The sequence below is a fragment of the Pleurodeles waltl genome, chromosome 1_2, assembly GCF_031143425.1.
Source record: "Pleurodeles waltl isolate 20211129_DDA chromosome 1_2, aPleWal1.hap1.20221129, whole genome shotgun sequence".
In the NCBI taxonomy this organism is placed as follows: Eukaryota; Metazoa; Chordata; class Amphibia; order Caudata; family Salamandridae; genus Pleurodeles; species Pleurodeles waltl.
The window spans coordinates 1,012,778,838-1,012,799,799 of NC_090437.1; the positions used below are offsets into that span (position 1 = coordinate 1,012,778,838).

Genomic DNA, 20,962 nt, shown 5'->3' on the forward strand with positions numbered 1-20,962 from the left:
CCCCTAAAAGGGGAAAAAACCTCCAAACAGTGGATTCCTGAAACAAGAACAAAAACCAGGAATCAAAAAGAAACAAAAATGCAGGTAAACACAAGTTTGACAAGATTCAGAACCGAAGGCTAAGAATCAGGAGCGAAGACACAATCAGAGCAGATAGTGTTGCAGCGCAAGGAAAGGGAGACAACAGAGCCCTTATATACCAAGAAACAGGAAATGACCAACAGGAAGTAAAAAGACACCATCTTAGATAGGGAAGAAATACATAGGACAGAATAGAACAGAAACCATAGAAAATAGGGAACAAGGAATGCTGGGAAGAAAAAGGTAACATGGGAAGGGGGAAAGACAAAGAAAGGACAAGAAAAATGCCTGAGAAAGCAAAGAAGAAAAAGAAGAAAAAGAACAGGTAAGGAGGGGTCAGAGGGAAACAGGGACGCAACAGAAAGCAGAGCGAGGCCCCAAGTAAAATCTGGGGCCTCGCACGGTACACAGAAGGCTCGGGGCGCGCCGCGTGGTGCGGCGCGACAGTAGGTCCCCCCCCGAAGGTCCAGGTTTGAAGGGAAACAAACGATGAAAACGAGAAATCAGAAGAGGGGCGTGAACAGAAGATGCATCTTCCCAAGAGCATTCACTAAGAGGATATCCCTTCCAGTGAATCAAATACTGAAGACGTCGGTGAAAAAGGCGAGTCTCACAAATTTCCTGAACCTCATATTCAGGTACATCATTCACCAACACAGGAGGAGGACAAGGAAACTGACGAGAGAAAGGGTCAGGAACATAAGGTTTGAGCTGGGATACATGAAAGACTGGATGAATTTTCCAAGTATGAGGCAAGCGAAGACGAACAGTGACAGGATTGATCAACTGAAGAATACGGAAAGGCCCATAATAGCGAGGCGTGAACTTATTTAGAGAAAGGCGAGAGGGCAAGAATTTGGAAGAAAGCCAGACTTTATCTTGAGGGTGATAATCTGGAGTGGGTCCACGTTTCTTATCTGCGATTTTCTTCATATATCTCTTGGTGTTCAATAAATTAGATCTAATTAGCCTATGGAGTTGCAAGAGATGTTTGGAAAAAGATGTAATTGCAGGCAGAGGAGAGGTAGATTGAGGAGAAGTAGGAAAAGAGATAGGATGATAGCCATAGGAACAGAAAAAAGGAGTGACCTTGGAGGCACTATGGACAGTATTGTTGTAGGAAAATTCAGCAATAGGAAGATAAGTGTTCCAGTTGCTTTGGGTGGAATTACAAAAACAGCGAAGGTATTGTTCTAATCCTTGGTTCAAACGCTCGGTCTGTCCATTGGTCTGAGGATGGAAACCGGATGATAGTGCTATATTGATGTTTAGTGTCTTGCAAAAATATTTCCAAAACCGGGAAATATACTGAGGTCCTCTGTCAGATACAATGGTATGTGGAAGTCCATGGAGACGGAAAATATGGTCGATAACTATCTGGCTCAATTCTTGGGATGTAGGTAACTTCTTTAGGGCAGTGAAGTGAGCCATTTTAGTGAAAGAATCAACAGTGACCATGATAACCTGGTTTCCAGATGATGGTGGAAGTGAACACATGAAGTCAGTGGAAATAGTATGCCATGGAGTTGGTGGAACCGGCAAAGGCTGTAGTAATCCTGCAGGTCTGGTACGGGAAATCTTGACTTGAGCACATATGGGACAAGCCTGGACGTATCTTTCGACATCTGATTTCCAGGTAGGCCACCAGAAAGATCGCGAAAGGAGTTCTTGTGTGGCCTTGATGCCTCTATGACCAGCAACCGGTGAATCATGGCACATCTGTAATGCCTTGTCTCGAACTCTGTTAGTAGGAAGGAATAACAGATTCTGATGATAATAGTACCCTTCTTTCTTGCATAAAAAGGTTCTTAATTTCTCTATTTCGCTATTAGATAGGCTGGAGTACTCCAGTTGTACTTCCTCCAGAAAAGATTGAGCAACTCCAATGATCTTACTAGGCTCCAGTAGAAACTGAGACGGGGAAGGAGTACAGTCTGGATAACGGCGAGACAGAGCATCAGCCAGAATGTTTTGAGATCCAGGAATATAGGTGATGTAAAAGTCATACTGACTGAAGAAAAAGGCCCAACGGGCCTGGCGACTATTCTGGCATACAAAATTACGTAGACATTGCAGATTACGGTGATCTGTTCTCACCTCGAAAGGCTCCTTGGAACCCATCAGAAACTGTCTCCATTCGATGCAGGCTGTCTTCAGAGCTAACAACTCTCTTTCTAGTACTGAGTAATGTTGTTCAGCTGTAGAGAGAATATGGGACAAATAGAAAACAGGATGTTCAAGACCATCATCCTCTTGCAGTTGGAGTAAGACAGCTCCAATAGCCCTTTCGGAAGCATCGGTAACTACAATAAACTGTTTGTTGGTATCTGGGTGTCTTAAGATGGGAGCTTGAGTGAAAGCCTTTTTTAAATCTTGAAAGGCTGTTTCAGCCGCCTTGGTCCAGACAAACCCCTGCTTTAGATTTTCCTTCTTTAAAGTATGAGTTATATGGCTGGTCTGTTTAGCAAAGTCTTGAATGAACTGCCGATAAAAATTTGCTAATCCTAGGAAACATTGTGTTTCTTTAATAGAAGAGGGAGAAGGCCAATCGAGAATTGCTTGTACCTTTTCTTGTTCCATAGCTATGCCGGTGGGACTTAAATGATAACCCAGATATTTGACTTCCGTCTTAGCGAACTCACACTTTTCGGGTTTACAGTATAGTTGATGTGCTCGGAGTCTTTGAAGGACTTGTTTCACATGAGAAGAATGGAGATCGGGATGTCTGGAAAAAATAAGGATGTCGTCTAAGTAGATTACGACTGTCTGGTTCAAGAGATCGGAAAATATTGAGTCCATAAATCTTTGAAATATTGCAGGGGCATTCGTAAGACCAAAAGGCATGACTTTGTACTCAAAATGACCAAACGGTGTCCTGAATGCTGTTTTCCACTCGTCTCCTTCTTTTATACGTAAAAGGTGGTAAGCTCCTCGAAGATCCAACTTGGTAAAACGTTGAGCCCCTCTAATTGCCTCTAGAATATCCTTGATGAGGGGCAAAGGATAACGATCCTTTATAGTTATTTTATTTAGGCCTCGAAAATCCAGGCAAGGACGAAGATCTTTGGTCTTCTTAGGTACAAAAAAGAGAGGAGCCCCTGCCGGAGAAGACGATGGAACAATGAGACCACTCTGTACATTTTCCTCCAGATACTCCTTAAGAACTTCCTTTTCAGGTTCCGTGAGAGAATACATCCTCCCAAAGGGGACGACTGTTCCAGGTTCCAAAGGAATAGCACAATCGTACTCTCGATGTGGAGGTAATACAGGTCTGGATGGCTTTTGAAACACGTCTTGAAACTCTAAATAATGTTCAGGAACTCCTTGGACAGTATTGATGGAATATTCCGTAGAACTCTTGATAGGTTTTAATCTGTTCGGTGACCAATATTTGTCGGACGCAAAGCAGTTCTCTTGACAAAACTGTGAGGACAAGGAAATTGTCCGGGTTACCCAGTTCACATACGGATTATGTCTTGTAAACCACGGAATTCCGAGAATAATGGTATGGTTGGGAGATGAAATGAGATCAAAGGAGATGTGTTCTTGATGATTACCAAACTGTAAATTTAACATCAAGGTTGTAGTATCGACTGGACCTGAGGATATCAAGGATCCATCCACGGTGTGCACTTGTTCAGGAATGTCTTTGGGTTGTGTGGGAATCTGTTGATTAGTGGCCCAAGTCTTATCCATGTATATACCACTAGCACCACAATCGAATAATGCCATAGTTCTTTCTTGGCGGCCATCAGGTAGTTGTAATATAACAGGTAACACGAACAAGTATGTTGTATTGTCATTAAATGAACTGATGGAAGGTATAGCTGATGATCCCGTCCCCTCCCTTCTTACAGAGGACGGGAAGTGGCATTTCCCGAGGGTCTTGGTGGACGTACAGGACAGGTACGAAGCATGTGACCAGCAGAACCACAGTATAGGCACAATCCCTTCTTCCGTCTGTCTTCCCTCTCACTAGCGGAGAGCGGCCCTCGAGTAGTATCCACTTGCATGGGTTCCCCTTCTATGTCTCTAGCAGGGGGACGAGATTCCTCAGAACGAGGCAGATACATCCGTGAAGTGCTTGGCTGGGAAGATCCTCTACTCCTTCTCTTCTCCATTCGTCGTTCTTGAAGACGATACTCGATGGAAAGGGCTTGATCCATCAGGCCACGAAGATCTTCAACTCTGGTGGAATGTACTAATTCATCCTTTATTTCTTCCTTAAGTCCTCTGCGAAATAAAGTTACCAAGGTACGCTCCACCCAAGTGGTCTCTGCCGCTGACGGAAACGTGTAATATATTGAAGGACATCTTGGGAACCTTGCTGGATATCACATAATGCTTCCTCTGCCGAAGCTTCCAATCCTGGACGACTAAACATTTGTTTGAAGCGGGTCACGAAGGCAGAATAGTCCGACAATACCGGATCGTTGGATGACACCATCGGGGTTGCCCAGGCCAAGGCAGGACCGGATAATGCACTGATAAGATATCCCACCTTTGTCCTGTCATGAGAGAATTGGGTAGGTCTGAAGGCGAAGTACACCGTTAATGCATCCAGGAATTCACGCAGTTTAGTTGGTTCACCAGAGAAACGAGGAGTAGAGGCGGAGATAGTCGGAACATCGCCACTGCGGAAAGCCAAAGCCTGTCGTAACACAGCATTCTCATTGCGCAATTGTTGCAATTTCTGAGCTTGTTGTTGAATAGTAGTCAAACGAGATAAATCAGGATCTGCAGCAGCCGCCACTGTATCATCCATGGTGTCAGAAGACGTCGGAATGGTTTGGCGCTGCAATCTGTCACGACTCACGTGCTGCTTGCGCCTGGAAACCGCAGATCTAGTGGCGTGGGTCTTGAAGGTTCGGCTTTGGCCCAGAAAGGGGCGACTCTTTCTAGTAGCCACGGTGCTGTAGGCAATGGAACCGCCAAGAACAGACCGTGCCCTTTAGAAATAGTGCCAGAGGGAAAAAACCCCTAAAAGGGGAAAAAACCTCCAAACAGTGGATTCCTGAAACAAGAACAAAAACCAGGAATCAAAAAGAAACAAAAATGCAGGTAAACACAAGTTTGACAAGATTCAGAACCGAAGGCTAAGAATCAGGAGCGAAGACACAATCAGAGCAGATAGTGTTGCAGCGCAAGGAAAGGGAGAAAACAGAGCCCTTATATACCAAGAAACAGGAAATGACCAACAGGAAGTAAAAAGACACCATCTTAGATAGGGAAGAAATACATAGGACAGAATAGAACAGAAACCATAGAAAATAGGGAACAAGGAATGCTGGGAAGAAAAAGGTAACATGGGAAGGGGGAAAGACAAAGAAAGGACAAGAAAAATGCCTGAGAAAGCAAAGAAGAAAAAGAAGAAAAAGAAGAAAAAGAACAGGTAAGGAGGGGTCAGAGGGAAACAGGGACGCAACAGAAAGCCGAGCGAGGCCCCAAGTAAAATCTGGGGCCTCGCACGGTACACAGAAGGCTCGGGGCGCGCCGCGTCCTGGGGATGCGCTGCGCGGCGCGAGTCGAGTCGAATGCTCGGCTCGCGCCACGTGGTGCGGCGCGACATGTCTGGGGAGTTGGGGTGGTTTGTGCAGCGGATTGTGTCCGTGTAGATGATGGCATTGACACCTCCGTGTTTGTCGGTTCTGGCCTGGTGTGTGGTTCTGTGCTGGTGTGTTATCTTGTAGCATTCAGGGGTGGCAATATCCGGAACGGAGGCGGCAATCAGCCATGGCTCTGTGATGAAGAGGATGTCCAGGTGAGAGATAAGATCACGTCCCAGATCTCCGTGGTGTTTGCGCCAAACGATCGTGCGTTGAGAAGGATGCACTTGAGTTGTGTTGTAGTGGGCTCAGACTGCGTGGTAGATGCAGTCGCATTTTTGGTGTCTCCGGTGTTGTTGGTTGCATTGGAGTTGCAGGAGAAGAGGCAGTGTCAGTAGGTGAAGGGTTCTACTATGGATCGGGGAGATGTGCAGCAGCAGCAGTTGTTGTTGTTGTTGTTGCAGCCTCCTGGGTCCAGGGCTTGAAGCTAAGCAGCAGTGTATCTTCGGCTGGGCCGACGTTCCAGGTGCTGAGTACAGTCCAGGCACTGACAGGCTTAAATTTGGCTCACCAGCGGCACGTCCGCGCTGGGGCCTGAATATGTAGTCCTTAGACGTGGGAGGTGGTGGCTGGAGGACACAGAAATGGGAAAAACTGCAGGTGCGGCAAGAAGCAACAGTAAAGTACAGCAGCAATGAAAACAATAGCACCACAACAGTGCAGAGATTTACACAGCAAGTGGGAGACTAAGGTAGTCCCAGATACGAAAAGAGCAGTCCGCAGCAGCCGGGGAGCATTAATTGACTAGGAGGTCGGGAAGCTGCTCATCTCTTTCATTCAAAGTGTATATATTCTGCTACAAAAAGGTGCTGGCAGACTATTGGGTCTATTGAAAATGTATGCAGATGGGACTCAATTCTGATCAAACTAGAAAATAACTTGGGTCAATCAATTAAATATTAACAAATGTCTTGTTCACATTTAACAATTGATGAAAGCAAGCTTCCTATTTTTTAATAGCTCAAAATCTGACATTCACATGAGGGATGAAACCACTTAGGTCCTGCCCATTTTCTACTCGGTCATTTGCCACAAACACTGAGCTCATCATCAAAATAAGTAAAACAGCGTCATCTCTGACACTGAATTTTCTTTTGCACCCCCAGAGTAATGTAGTCAAGAGTGTCAATTTCGAAATAATAATGCTGCAGAAAATGTCCCTTCTTCAAACTCCATACAGATTGGAGCCTTAGTAGTGATGTAGCTTGATAACAGGATAATCATACACTTGTCACATCCAAACAAAACCTACGAACATGCTACATAGAATTTGAAACCAGTCCGCAAGTTAGTCTCTTAAACTGGGGAACAACACCATGTGAAAAGTGCTGAAATCACTCCATTAGCCAACAGTTGAAGAATTAAATAAATGTAGTGTGTCCTGCACCATTCACAAAGCCTGCTGATGTATATGCTCAACTTCACCATACCACATCTTCACCACACCATATCACACTAGGGCTCTATTCAGCCTTGTCTAACCTGATCTCGAAAACAATTTAAAAAGATTAAAACATGCTGGAAGGTCCCTGAGTGTTCTAGGTCGCAGGCTCTTGAGCTAACTTAGTTCCCACCACAAGGCCAAATACAACCATTTGTATTTCTGAACTACTCGAGGTACAACCGTTTAAAGTGCCCTGAAGCAAGGCGGGCACACCTACAAACTAATGTCAAGAAGGGTACTGAGTTTAGTTGGAGGTGAGCTCCCACTTCCAAAAATTTAAAATGCTGAGCACAATGCTTCAATGGTGATTTATTCACAAAACCACTATAAGTTAGTTCCAAGGCTGTTTATTTCAATTACATAAATGGACTTCTTAAAGTTGAAAGAAAAAAGAAAAAATAAATAAATCCCAGAATTGACAGCTTTGTCGTCCAAGCAGAGTTGGTCAAGAATGGAAAAAGGATGAGGAACAATGTTCGATGAAAGACAGCCAACACGTGTTTCACCCCATAAGCGAGTTAGCGGGGGCTTTCTCAAGGCTGTGAAAGATATGTATGGACAGTTATAAGTTACATGTCAGATCTTACCCAATTGTGAGCATGCAATCCATGCAGGACATGTTGTGCTGCTCATAGTGACATATATAGGTAAAACGAAGTGGTGCCATAACAGTCTCCCCAGTGTTGACCAAGGATTGAAATCCTGCAATAGTATTAGGGAGTGTAATGATAGATCAATTTAGAGAAGTCCGCTGTTCTTATTCTTGTTATAAGAGGAAATAAGGTAATCTAGAGTAATTAAAATCCTAATGAATAATAAGTGAGAAGAAAAAATTCTTTACAAGCTGGCACTCTCGTGGTGTGAATACATGCTAAAGAAAAGGAATTATGAGCAAGTGCTGTTATAAAGTCAAGTTGTGTGAAAAAAGAATAAAGCATGTGATAGAAACAAAGAAGAACATTACCCAATTCAAAACATAGTAACAGACTTCAGACATCAATGGTCTCAATTGTCGGTGCAAATCTGAACATAGAAACCAAGTGGTAAAAACACACTTGTATAACCAATAAATATGATACAGAACAAAAGAGAACAGCTTTTCAATTTTTAGTGAAAACAACTACCCTCCTCTGACATAATCAAACAAAGCCCATTATTGTCATGAGCCTTAAATTCAAACCAAAAGAAACAATGGTACCTGGAAGCGCGGTAAGCGCAAGAGGAAAACGGCGAAAAATCGCCGACAGGTCCCGCGTTCAAACGCTGCAGCCGCGTTCTGACTGCAGCGTGATATGCATGATCGAGTGTCCCTTCTCTGTTTCGGAAGTATCGAAACAGAGGAGGGACAACAAGTTACCAGCACAAACAAAGACGACGGCGGCCATATTGAATATTGCCGGGGCAGCAGCTGCACTAGTCGTAATGAAATAGTAGGAAACACAATTGAAAAAGGAATATTTAAGGCGATGTACTAAACTCCAAAGTGACAAAAAGGCCTGATTGGGCATTTGCAAAGAAAATAGATATAGAAAGAATTAGTTGGAAAAAGCTGAAAGATAGTTAATAGAAAATAATATAATTGAAAGGGTTGGACCCATAATAGATGTTTAATGGCAGAACTCAAAATAAAAATAGGGAACTTAAATTGAAAAAAGGGAAGAAAGAAAAAGGGAAAGGGCATAGGAATAATCAAGAGAAAGAAGTAAAAACATAACACTAAATGGTAAAGATAATACTAAAAATCATATTTACTAAAAAGACGTCAAAATGAAGTCTAAAGGCAGATAACCAAGTAAAAGAGGAGAAGGAAGTAAATGGGGAAATTAATTAGAGTTGCCAATAAGAGGGGGAAGCCAATAAAGAAAATAATTTAGACTCGTAAAGAAAGCCAACAGTTGAAAAGTAAGAGCGAATAAAAGGGAAGAGAAGAGGAATAGCAGTAGGTCTACAGGTATCAAAAGTTGATACAGCAGAGCAAATAGTACAGTACAGTAATTTAAGCACAGGACAAGTTTTTACTAAAGCCAAGAAGGGATAAACGTGTAATGAGTTTTAATTTTTTTGCCAACATAAAACATACAAAATATAATATTAAAAGGAGTGGACCAGCAGTCCGGGCACCTTACACTTTTCAAGAAACTAAGCACGTAACATGGCAACATGCTCACATTCATAGTGCAAGCCAGTCAATGAATGGCTGACATTGCTCCATGCAGTATGCTGTAGTGGGAAGAAGCAACATGTGAAAAACACTTGAACAGATCAATAGTTGAAGCGGGCTGTCTGAAAAAGTCTGTATGCAGGTCTATATTATATGAATTTTTATTATGTTTTTTTTTTTGTTGTGTGCAAAACACGGGACTGGCGAGACACCCAATTCCTTCTGAAGGCCAAATCCAAAAAGGAAGCAATGTCACAAATCCAAAAATTATATAAAAGATCGCTTCAAGGGGAATATGGGGAGTAAGCTGTTGCTGACACTGCCTGCAATCAGCAGAAAGTGTGCAAGTAGGAGTTTCTTTTATTAGGAACCTTTACTGTGGAACAGCCTTTAGAAAACTGCCATTTATAAGGATGTTGAAGACTTAGCTCTATAAAAACAGAAATGCAAGAATGTGATTAATAAGAGCTGGTGCAAACAAAAGAGAAACTAGAGGAAAGGTTAAGCCAACTGAGGCTGCAGCTTGAGGAAGTATTGTAGGGCAGATTGAGAAGGAGGTGGAAAGCAAGTAGATTGGCTAACTTCGAATAAGGGGAGTGTGCAGGGAAGCTGCTTGCGTGGAAATCTAAGACGGATCAGGTTTGTAACGCTATAAGGGAGATTACTTGTGGACAACAAGGGGAGAGGTGGACTAGTGCTGTGACTATTAGGAAGGCTTTTCGGAATAATTTCGCAGAATTGCATATGGAGGAGAAGGAAGGGATGTGGAGTGGTTAAGAAGGGATGCTATACCAAGGATAGGGTCAGAAGAGCAGGTTTATTTGAATAAAGAGGTATCACAAGGTGAAGTAGGGGGGGTTATAAGAATGAGTAAAAACGGGAAGGCCGCAGGGCGGGACGGCTTTCCGATGGCACTGTAAGAAGTATTAGGGGAATCTGTAACCCTGGTTATGGTGGCTTTGTTTGGAGAGATTTTTGAGAATGGGGGCAGGTACCTTTATCCTGGAATAAGGCAGTTATCACCCTGATTTCGAAAGCAGACAAGAACCTGTTGTGCTGCGAGTCATATAGGCCAATTTCTCTGCTGAACAGCGATTATAAAATATTTGCAAAGGTATTGGCAGATAGACTGAGTGTGGTGATTCCAGGGCTTCTACACCAAGATCAGAAAGATTTTATTAAGGGTAGACATCTTTATGAACTAACCTTTAATCTAAACAGGGGCGATCGACTTGGCTACTATACATAATGTACCCCTGGCAGTTATCACATTGGATGCTATGAAGGCTTTCAATGGGTTAACTGGGTCTATTTGGGCACAATTGTGAAACAGTTTAAGCTAGGAAAACGTTTTCAGGTCAATCAAGCAGATATATCAGGCCCCTTCTGCAAGAGTACTGAGCGATGGGAAACTAACAGCACCTTTCAAAATAACCTAAGGGACAAGGCAGAGAAGCCCTTTATCTCAATTTTTGTTCAACCTTTATATCGAAACTTTAGCCACAAGGATAAGACAGAATTTGTTGATCTCCCCTTTCAACTGCTGTGGATGGGAGTAAAAAGTCTCTCTATATGCGGACGACCTGATGGTGTACACATCGGATGTCCACACAGCTCTCCCTGTTGCCCTGGGCATTGCAAATGCGTTTGGGGGAAGTGTCAGGATATCACGTAAATGCGGGAAAGACCAAGGTTATTGTATGGAATCAGAGGAAGGAGGGAGTGCAATGCAAACGCGAAATGAGGTACTTGAGTATTAACATTTTACAAGATATCGGGAAGATCCATGTGGTTAATATGGAAAAAGCTCTCATGGACTGCAATAAATTGATGCAGGGGTGAATTCACCTTCCTTTTGTCAATGTTGGAGAGAGTTAGCTTAGTTAAAATGGTGATCCTACCCAAAGTGAGTTTCTTGTTCAACGCAATTCCACTACAAACTGAGGAAAAGTCAGGTAGAGAAGCTGCAACAAGCTATCAATTCTTTTATATGGGCTTGTAAGGGGCCCAGAGTATCTTGGAAGAAGTTACGTAGAAGGAGAGAAAAGGGGGGTCTAGCACAATCCGGGTATACAATACTACGCTTGGGCTTTTCAGCTAAAGAAAAGCAAGGGTGCTTTTTGGCTCGTCTGACTCCTCAGAGACTGGGATTAAGTTTAAGGCTATGCTAAAAGGAATGATAGAGGCAGGAAAATATTTCTTGCAAAAATTTGGAAACCCAAATTTTTAAAAAAAAGTGAAGGTGAAAGTTCTTTTAGACATGTTAACGACAGTGTATTATAAGGTGAGTAAGGAATATAAAGTACTAACGTTTCTGGGCACCAATTTTGGATTCCCCAGGAACCCCGGAGTGTTTTTGAGATAAACTGGCTGTCCCAATCAGGAAGGCAGCAATGGAGTTCTGGGGGAAGCTCTTTAGGGACGGGGGCTTAGTCCCTTGGGAGGAAATGGACAAGAAGACTCCAGGGGCATTGTCCAGGTTTAAATATATCCAGCTGAAAGGGTGGTCACAGAGGAGTCATGCGAAAATAGGTCTGTCAAATCATCAGTAGGAAAAAATCAAGTGCAGCCCCCACCCAACAAAGGCGGTGTCTACCTGGTATTGGGAAATCCTGGAGTCAGTAGACGGCGATTTTATGTTGGTTGGGGAGCTTGTATACCAAAGGCGGAACTTGAGGTAAGGTGGATAAAGTTGATGCATATGCTACATCTGGTGGTTAAACCCGCTGCGCTAAGAAGAAATCACCTTTTTGTTATCCATAGACATATATCGCACCGTATAAGTGGTCTAACATGAGGAAAGGACAGGCAGTGTTGTGCACTAAGTGTGGGTTTGAAAACGCAACTAATTCACATGTTTATGGAGAGCCCGGTAATATACTTGTTTTGGCAGGAAGTGAACAGGTCACTAACAGCTGTCGTGGGAGAAGAGATTAGGATAAGCCTCCCGGCTAATCATGTTCGGCAAGAAGAAAATGTCTGGGACATTGGGTACAGATAGGCAGAAACAATATTTTTATTGCATACTGATGGCAAGAAGGGAGACATGTCGGAAGTGGATAGGAGAAGCACCTCCATTACATACAGAATGGTTGGGAGTGCTTAGACATTTCATGAGCTAAAGCATTTTGGACACCTTTGGCCGAGTGGCTGGTCAAACAGTAAATCCTTGTTGAATGATTACACCTATCTTCCTGCCCTCTTGCTGCAACGATGTAGCGGCGCCCCAAATGGGTTTGGTTGAGGGAGGAAAGATCTCCCTGGCTATGATCCGTCTACGTTAATGAGAGAATGCCCAGGTGGTGGTTCGTTTAAGACGACTTGGAGCCTGAGGAGAATGAGGACATTAAAAAGAAGGATGTTGAAGACTTATTTGTTCTAACTGCTTGGAGCCTTAAGCCTTTGTTCTATGTATGAGCATAATTCGTTTAAGTGTCTTGAGGGCTAGCTAAATGCCCTCTCATATTTTATAAAATTCAACACACCTAAAGATTCATTTAAGGGTCAGGAGGCACTTTGGAAAGTATCATTCTCCTGATGCCCCCCTATGAATGCCATGAATGCCTTGATGACAGGGATCCTAAAATAAGGAAGAATGTTGCCCTTTTTGCATACATGCAGCAACAGCTGCAAAGTGTAGCAGTATGGCAGTGCAGGCGAGTCTTGACTTTTGTAGGTGTAAGAGGTAACAAATTATCTCCTGGAGGACAGGCCATAAAAGGTCCAGATTTTTAGAGATGCAACAGTGGACCACTTTGTAGCATTAAATGAGCGGTAATAGGTCTGTGAGCTTCATGCAGGATAGTCATTCACTTCTGCAGGAGACTGAGATAAACAAAGTCTAAGACCTCAGATGCCAGATAGCTAGGTTGCCCTGCCTGGTGTGGGGTTGCCCGATTCAGCCTTGGTGCTGCGTGAGAAGGTCTGGCCTGTTAAGGTGCTTCTAGTGGTGCACCACTATTGGGACTGGCCCAATTGGGATCCACCAGAATGAGTGGGTGGGAAGTTTTCTGCATCTTCCGTACCATGTACGGAAGGAGTGAAAAAAGAGGAAGAGTATAGGCAAATATGCCTGACCAATTCATCCACAGATTATTGTCCAGGGGCAGTGGGTGAGGGTACTCGAGGCAATGTTTTGGCATTTTGCGTTTTCGTGGGTGGCGAACAGTGTAACAGTGGGGTTTCCCGCTGGTGAAAGTAGTGGATAGGACTTGCAGCTGGGGATGGGGGAGCACAAGGAGATGACTGGGGGTATTGTTAAGCTGACTGTATGCCCCCACCCCTAGCCTGAGAGATGAGTCTGTTGTAATGGTCATCTGCATGACAAGGTCTGCAAAGGGCCTGTTCTGCAACAGGTTGTTGCTGTTCTACCACAGCAAACAACGATGGGCACTGGCCTTTAACAACACTTGAGCGTTCCAATGACCATCCACTTGCTACCATTGAGCAGAGAAACACTCCTGTAAGGGGTCATCCCTAGGAGGCGCATTATAGTCTGCCTGTGAGGTGACAATTGTGACACAGAGTCGTTTTCTTTCTTATTTACGATTTTTATTGTACATCCACCCATAACAGCATAAACCGCAAACCCTTCGTCGATGCTTTCCTCTCCCAGTCTCTAACCGTTCCCCCGTAGAATCCGCGGCTCGGGGATTCTATTACCAAGGCAATACCAAAAGGAAAACCCAAGCTTAAACATCATAGAAACTAAAACGTAACAAATTGGCTGGATAAGAGGCAGCAGCTACTGAAATGGCAAAACCCTCTGTTGGTTGGGGTAGGATTTGCTGGCAATGGTGTTTACAACAGAGCCCCGGGGAAGGGCTGGAGCTGCATGGGTCGAAGGTGGGACATAGTGGTATCTATGGTGAATCTCAGGCTGGGGAACATAAAGATTGTAGATTACATGTGTGCTAGGCATAGATGCATGCCAGCACTCTTGATCAGACAAACATCGAAATAAGGTGGCACATAAGTAATGCCACTCCTTAAATGAGTGGCTACATTTCTGTTGTAAATTCTGAGGATTATACAAAACAAGGAAAGTTTACCATTATAACTAAAACAGTTCTTTCAGTGCTGCATAATTGGGAGAAGCTCCAGAAGGACTATTTGTAGACAGCTAACTGATAATTCAAGTATTTTTACACTATTTAGTTAAGTTCTCTCGAGTAAAGAAAATAATTCTCAAAGACTTTGTTCCTTTGTTTTCACAAAAACCTTAAATAATGTGTTGAACGGACTGAAGAGCACGATTCTAATTACTCTGCAGTGAATTGTGAAACTTCTTGGAGCAGTCTCTGTGGTATGTCTATGTACATTATTTGAGCATAATGAATACTTTTAAATATATTACTATCTAGAAGAGAATGACTGAATTCTAACACATTTATATTCTAGATGTGGTCCAGGGTGATCCTAACTGCAGATGTTGGAACTAGGAAGAGATCAAGCAAGCCTCCTTCTTTTAACAGGCGGAAATCTGTGCATAGACAGGGAGAGTAGACTGGGTTCAAACAGAGATAACAAACTACTTTAACAGTATTATTTTCTTTATGGGTCTCCTTCCATGCTGCCACACTAATGATCTGAACTATAATAGCATGCAGAATTGGTGCTGCCTGGAGGCAGACCTTTTGAGCATCACACTGACCCTGAGGATGCAAGGACCATGAAAGATGGCTAGTGCCCTGCTCTCTGTCTCTCTTGGGCATCCGATCTGGGGGGGGAGGGGGACTCTGATGCAGGTTCCTCTTCAAAGTCAAGCCCACTTTTTCAAGGCAGAGTTTCTGCTGGCATCAGCTGGGGTGGTTTGGCCGAAATGTTTCCTGTAACAGGATGAATAAACAGGTGCTTCTCTCTCACACTGTAGCTTCTGTAGAATTAGTAGAATCCTCGGAGCCTGTCGTCAATTGTGAGCTCAGCGTCAATGCTGGCTTCAGAGTCAATGGGGACCTGTTCACCAGTGACTTTGACTGAGTGTTGTCAGGGCTCGCAGGAGCTTTTGGACTGCATGGAACTTGATGGCAAGAGGGATTGACATCCTTGGACAGGTCCTTTCAAGACTCAAAGTCTTCCACTCTTTGTCAACCAAACTCCAAAGGTGGTCGAGACCCTGGAGGTGGTAATGTCTTGTGTGAGGAGCTCGATGCCAGACTCCCTTGCGAGGCTTAGAGACAGTGTCGGAGCCGACTATACTTAGAAACCCTGGCACGGCCTCCAGTCAAAGACCGCTGGTCCTGGGGCTCAGTAGAGCCTCCTCTTCTTTTTTTGGTTCAGAGGCACTGGAGGAAATGGCCTCTGGGCTGGGTGGAACGCCGGAAGGGCCAGAAACTGTATATTCTTCTGCTCCAAATGGGTTCTATTTGCCGAAGATGTTGAGGGCATCAGGAGAGGACTGCTGGTGTATCTCACAGTGTATCTTACAGTACCTCTTACTTTGGTACTGTAACATTTGCTTCAATCGGAAGATGAGGCAAGATTCACATTAGACATCGACTTGACCCAGGGAGAGATTACAAACTTCATGATGGTCCGAGAAAGGGTACTTCACATGGCACCGGCGGCAGTTCTGGAGGGCTATCTGTTACACCACACAGTAAGGATCATTCTTCGGTACCAAAGGTCAGTAGACAGGCAATGCAGCCACGAAAGGGTGAGGGTCCCAAGACATTTAAGGACTCAGTGACTGTACATCAGTCTCCGGAAGGTGTCAATGAAAGGAAACATGGTTGATTAAAGGTTTTTCTGAGGATGGGTGTCGATGTTTCACCACGTAGGCCTGAAAAACATGGAAGACACATTGAATCTTAAAAGCTCTGTTGGTAAACAGTCGAAACTGATGGTGGAAAAAAATAACCTAACATGAAGTTAGTGCCCATGCAAGCTGCCCACTAAGGAAGGAGCCGCAGTACATCCCAGGACTGTAAACTATGAGAGTGAGAAAAAACTCAATCACCTCATCCAGGTGTTTAAGGAGGACTAGGCCCTAGCTAGGTTCTGGCGCAGGAAGTCACATCATTTACCTGTTTCACATTCAAAAGGCACCCATACCGGTGACTAAGATCCTATTTTGCTGACACATACATATAATGCCGTATATCAACTGAATTCTGGTGCCTGGTGTTGTCAAGGTCCCTGGTCAAATCCCCAGTGCCCTCACACAGAAAATAAAATGAATAGTATGAGAAAAAACATTGACTGCTCTAGTCATACCAGGCCACCTAACTCCACTCCATCATCGTTAGATACATAAAAAAAGCAAACCAACAAAGATCTCTCAACACATATGGTGACACAACACATCTTATGAAGTTGGCTACATATAGGCTGTGAGCTGTGGATTCAGCAAAAGATTATGTAAGGCAAACAGTCAGGAGGTTATCTATTATAATTGGAAGGGCACAGCATTGTTCATAGTAATTTGCTTGGATGTAGTGCCTCCTATCATAGTTTGGTAGCCTGTAAGTGCAGTAAAAAACTTTGTTACTATTAATCAATTTTAGGGACTTAATTTATCAAACTTGGATAGAGGGAAGGTTAAGTTGACTGTGCTAGAGTTTACACTTGTGATATACTGACCGATGGCATATAACCCGATTTGCCATCTTCCCATTGATTACACTCTTTTTAATGAAACAATGTAGAACTAAGAAAAGAGACGGTGTATGCAGAACTCCTAATTGTCAGATTTTGCAACATTCAGCCAATTTACCACAGTAATGTGGTGGTTTTCAAACAAGATAGTTGTATGGATTGTGCCGTTATAATCTGCAAGAACACAGTGCGGATCAAAATGTCATATTCAGTCTTAAATGAGACCTGAATGGACTTTTCCCATCATGTCAGGATGAATAACGCCAAATATGAGATTATAAAATTGCATATAGTCTTAGGGAAGGGATGGAAAAAGTTAAGGTATGGCAAAAATATCATTACTCCCTGTACAGAAGTGCATTTACTTTGTTGGTGGGAAGAAATATGCTGATAAATATCAACAGATTTATAAGAGGGGAGCCATGGAATGGAAATATGTTGTAGGGATCATTCCAATTATGATGAAAGTGTATCAACTAAGGTCAAGGAAAATCAATGAAATGAACTCCTGCTGAAATCAAAAGATCTTAGAGATGGGGTTGCAATTGTTTTGTAAATCAAGTGGCATGGTGAAAGCTATATTGCTGTTCAGAAATAGTAAAAGTGCCTTAACTTTGACCTAAAACTGTTCCCTTGTGTCCGTGTCAACTAGGATCGTACTGACATGTTTTTGTACATCTTTAGAATAATACAGCCCAGCTTTGGGGGCTCTAAACCCTCTAGCCAAAGCACAAGTATAAGGCCCATTTAACCAAGTTGAGACAGGGAACCTGGTGGACTATAACCCATGAACTACCTGTGCATTGTATGAGGATGGTGCATTCTGGTTAGCAGTCAGACTTATAAGACTTATAGGATTGTTGGTGAGCTCTGAAACAACTTTCACCATTGACAGACACACAAGAATCCACACTGAGTATTTTTGAGAAGTTACTAAAATCAACATCCTAAACTAGCGCAGATAAAATGTGTTGGTGTAACTATAAAAAAACAAACTATATAAGAGGAAATTAAAGCAATTAATAAGAAAAATAGTAAAAAGAATTGCATCACAGTGATGGTGTTCCAGAAATTAACTAAACTACATTGAGTCATAGAACCAGTCTTTGTTAACCAACCCCTCACTTTTGGACCACGGCTTAACCATTTTAGCACCACAGGTGCCCAACTGAGTTTTTTTTTTAGGTGGCCTCTAACTTGCATACTTTAGCTGGAAAGTAAGTCCTTTGTTCAGTTGTTTGAGAATGTCACACTCAGTCTTAGCTGTGGCATACCTGTGTGAGATGATACAGCTGTGTTGGCTCAGAGGAGCCTATGGCCTTCACTACAGATGTTTGCAGTTCAGCTTGCACAAACCAATCTCCCAAAACAAAGCTGAAGACTACTCTTTGCCTAAAACATGTCTGTAGCAGGCTAAATTTTCATCTTAACAAAATTTAATGACACACTATAAATCATAAAAATGAATGCATATACTGATATAGAGAATCGTATATGCCGTATATGTGCAATCAATACTAAATGCAACACGTTTACAGATGGAAAATGTGCACTCAGATACATACATATATGAAATGCAATGGGGGATATATGCAGAAAGCACAAAGATTACACCATCACTTGCTTCATTTAACATTGTTGAGGAGTAAGGAAGGATTATACTTGAGTTATATGTTCTTGCAGTTTCTCTAGAGCAGACCTCTATTTACATGTCTTCCACAGATATTCTGTGGTGGCAGGTAAAGCCCAGGACACCCCGACTTTACTTTGATGGTTTTAAAGCATAAAATGTAAAGAAGAAAGAGTCCTCTGGTTTGCAAATGATCGAACGAGCTGTGAGTTAACCATTCAATTAAGGGCTAATTACAACCAACTCATTCCAAAATCATGCAACATTAATCAAATTGATCCATCTAGAATTAGTAGTGCTAGAGGTGGATGATGTAGGGAAAGTGTTTTCAGTGAATAGCCTAAGAAAACAGGACCCTGAATAACCTCAAAATTCCCCAATCACTAGGGAAAAACATATGCCTTAGAAGAAGGCATACACAATACCCATGAACTCAGAAGCATGCAAGATCTCTCAAGTGGAGAATGATCTTGACATCCATGGCCTTTGTAACTTAGAATTACCAAAAACACAACACCAAATTTTAGGAGTGCTGGAGTTTTGGCTCTAACTACCAATTTTCGAGTAGAGAGCTCACATCTTTCTGCAACAAGTATAGGCACAGTTTACTTGTAAGTCTTTTTCAGTGATGAAGTAGAAGTTGCTGATTTTTTGGTAGGCTTGTTTTCAAAGGGTTTTTGTTATAGGACAGCTCATTGTTATAGATCGGCTAACGCAGCAGAGTGCACTGGCACAGGTTAAGGCCTGTCCTACCTGGGCATTGTGAGAGACAAGCAGGGTAGCACAAACTCAGACGACATGGCAGCGCATCGGCAAAGCAAGGATTGCCTTCATTCAGCTAAAGAAGATCTGGAGCTGCAAGAACCTAACGCTGCAACCAGTATGAGGCTTTTTAAAATGAACATAATATCAGTCCTTCTGTATGGAGCAGAAACTTGGAGGACAACAGTGACAACCACCAACAACGTCCAGACCTTCACCAACACCTGTCTGAGGAAAATCCTCCAAATCGGCTGGCCAAACACCATCAGCAACAATAACTTATGGTAGAAGACTTGCCAACTCCCTGCTCATGTAGAAATAATGAAGAGACAGGGACTGGATAGGTCACACCTTCTGCAAGCATGCATCAAGCACTACCACACAAGCCCTCACCTGGAACCTTCACAGGAAAAAGAAAGGAGGAAGGCCAAGAAACACCTAGCGTCGAGGCCTCAAAGCTGACTGCAAGGAGATGGGATACACCTGGATCAGATTGAAAGAAAAGTCCAAGACAGAGATGGCTGAAGAATCCTGGTTGATGGCCTTTATCACAGGAGGAGGAGTAGGCATAAGTAAGCAAGTATTGCAGCATGTCCTTTTTATTGAAAGGTTTGTCTGTTGGGAAAAGTGCTTTAATCTACAGAATTTTGAAAGGTATTTGTTTGAAGAGACCTCCAATGTGATGTTATGAAAGTGTGCGGGATGTCAATGTGGTTTCAAGGATGTTTGAGTCTTGGCCAATGAATATGTATTTAGCTTGAAGTAGTTGACTTGAAAATTAGCAAGTTTCCTTTGTTTAATTTAATTTTGAAGAGTATATGATGTTCAAGCTTTAGATATTTTTTTGTAGATTTTATCAACCGGAAAGAGAGTTTTTTTTTAAATTTCTATCCAAGATAGGAGTCATTCAAAAATGTTGTGTGGTTGATTGTTTGAAAGTAGATGAATCAAGAGTGCAGGAATTCAGGAGTGATGGTGTGAATCAGTTATTAATGCCATATGCAAAACCATATAGAGCAGTTTCTGTCACTCCGATTGGTAGACGGGTAAAGGAAGTCATGAAGGAGTCTGGATGTTGATAAATTTAAATCTCATTCTGTGAGAGGAAGGATGGGCCACAAGGGTTTTTAAGGCAGGGACACAGCTGGAGGAAGTGATGAAAGCATTCAAGACAAGGAAGCTAGCATTACTCCTCCCTTCCTTCCCAGATTTATACAGAAGTGAATGAAAGGGAAATTGAAAAGAATATGGGTTTAAGAAGAAAGAATTTGTATTGTGCAAATGAACAGAATTATAATTGATGTAGGAGAAGAAACGTTTGCATGGAATGATAAGATTGTATATACTTTTTCCAGGAATGGAATTTTTCTTTATAGATATGGTATTTGTTCTTTTGCAGCTACTTAAGGATCAGCTTTGGACACATCGGACGCAGAGGCAGACTGGATGAACACAGAGCAACGCCAAAAGAAGGGGAAGATGGAATGTTGGGGGGTTTTAGGGACTGAAGGTTCTGGTTTTCTTTACGAGTCAAACCAAACAAGGGGGATGATTATGATAAAAATACTAAGCCAGAGAGGATCCCGGGTCCTTGGAAGACGAGGGGAAATCCACATCCCTACCACAGGGGTTCAAACACATCACACAAAAATGTGCTCAAGGAGGACCTTTATTAATATAAA

At 42.8% G+C, this 20,962-nt stretch overlaps 1 protein-coding gene across 1 annotated transcript in view; it reads right to left on the bottom strand.

Moving 5' to 3' along the window:
• The window catches only part of SLC30A9 (solute carrier family 30 member 9), a 519,567-nt gene that overhangs the window by 445,683 nt on the left and 52,922 nt on the right, over window positions 1-20,962 (bottom strand). The window lies entirely within an intron of this gene.